Below are 2,190 nucleotides of genomic sequence, written 5' to 3' on the forward strand. Positions count from 1 at the left end.
CCATTTAGCTGTTTCATGCCAATATCAGCTAATTCCACCTTTATTTTAATTTAATCCAACTTTTTCAGCCTAATTCAGGAACACCAAGCTCTACCCACTTACTTTTGGTACTTTAAGCTTATTTCTGCTTGTTTTAGCTATTGGTCTGCCGGTCTTAGGTAATTGCCTCTGTTTCTTTTTGATAATTCGCATATGTTCCAAATTGTTTTGATTGTTTACCAATATGCTCTTAACTCATGTATTGATCCTGTAGACTTTCCACAGGAGTCACATGTTCCTCATTTATGAGTTCCACACCTGATGACAACATTCACACACTCAGGCATTCAAATATTGCATTTTCATGCACTCATGGCCTCCGTTGTAATAAAACAGTTCTCAATTCTGAAAACTCTGAGTCAAGACTTGTAAATGCCTCATACAACAGTGCCCCCTTTCGGTCAGGATGTGAAAGCTCCACTCACACACAAACCCACACACAGAGAAAAAAGGAAAAAAACTAAAGTAATCTTTCGCTTCTCCCCCACACACAGACTCAGACATGCTCACTGCCCCCTCTTTTTTTCCTTCTCTCCATTGTTACGTCTCCCTCAACGTCTCCCGGCCTTGAAGCCGTTACACAACATAGAAAACACGGCGCAAACAAAAGTTATTACAACGTCATAAAACTAATGCGATCCCTGACCACATGAAATTTAGTAAAACTACCTAAGTCCCAGACTTTTCACATTCCCCTTCGAACTAAATTATCAATTGAGTGCAATTTAACATCCAGTCGACAGATGTAGTGGAGCCCCCACGCCACAGCTCATCAAGTCCCCGACTTGATTACACCTTAATCTCGTCAGATTAAGGTTTTGTTCGCCACTTCCGCTGATAAAAAAAGGGAAAATGTGTCGTTCACGTCCAACGTGAACTCCCGGCAGGCCTCGCCTTCCTCCGGCACAAGTAAAACTTGTGAAACTAACTAAAACACTACCTAAACGTCAAAGAAAGCGTTCGGCGCTTAAACTGTCTGAATATCGTAACCCACCTCGTCAGAATTAACACGAATCACCGGAAGTTAGCTTAAATAAAACCATCTTTATTTCCGGAGATGGCTGCATGCACACCAACAGAGGAATTTGAATTTAGTTTTAATTTGGTTTACGGCCGAATAGCCAGTACTCCGGACCTTAAGGTCCAAACAGTTAACCAGCTTACCTGAAATTAACGGGCCCAGTTCCTCTCTGCATGTGCACCGCAAGCCACCTCGATCCAATTCAGTCTAGGCCGCGTCTCGCTGCACGTCGGGTCACCATTCTGTCGTGGCTGGTTACCACGTCGTGTTCAAAACAGCTGAGACGTCGCCCTCGGTATAAAAGATTTATTTGACAAACAGAAGTTACAGATATTCAGAGACAAACAATTACATTATTAAAATATATACATATATTTTGGAGCATTAAAGAACGAACTGTCTCGGTGTGAGCCTCCCGGAAATGCTCGGTGGGCGTGTGTCATTTCCGGCCTTTTATCACAGTTTGAGAAGGCTAGCTTTCTGATTGGTTTAGCTTCTGTTACTATGGTTACGACTCTAGCCCGCCCCCTCAAGGACGTTAATGTCTACATTTCAGATAAGAAGTTTTGGCTCACTGAAATCGGTTCTTTGTTTAAAGTTTAACTTGCTATTATACTTTAGGGATACAAAATGATTCGTGTCAATAATAACTATTAATTATTACCTACCTCATGGGTATGTGTTAATCAATGTCTGTTGAAGGCCTGGTGATTCTCTGCTTTAAGGCAGATACATCTTGGTTTCCTTGTCTGCGTTTAAACTGTTAACACTCTGTTTGTTTAACGTGATTATACCTTAGTGATACCAAATGATTTGAGATAAAGTTGTTTATTTCTAGGAATAATTAATAACTTAATTATCTAACTCATATCCTGATGCATGCTCAATAATCCAGGTAGAAAAATCCAAAAAAGTTCAATCTGGTCCTCTGGACATTCAAAAAAACAAAAAACAAAACAAAGCAAAAAAATCTAGAAACGTTTCGTCTCTCATCCAAGAGACTTCCTCAGTCTGAGGTGCTGTTATCAGCTCAGTCTCTTAAATAGCACCTTCTCAGAGTGCTGGTTTTGGTTGTCAGCAACAAACTGGTTGATCCACTCTGAGAAGGTGCTATTTAAGAGACTCAGCTG

The sequence above is a fragment of the Nematolebias whitei genome, chromosome 1, assembly GCF_014905685.2.
Source record: "Nematolebias whitei isolate Nwh7 chromosome 1, NemWhi1, whole genome shotgun sequence".
In the NCBI taxonomy this organism is placed as follows: Eukaryota; Metazoa; Chordata; class Actinopteri; order Cyprinodontiformes; family Rivulidae; genus Nematolebias; species Nematolebias whitei.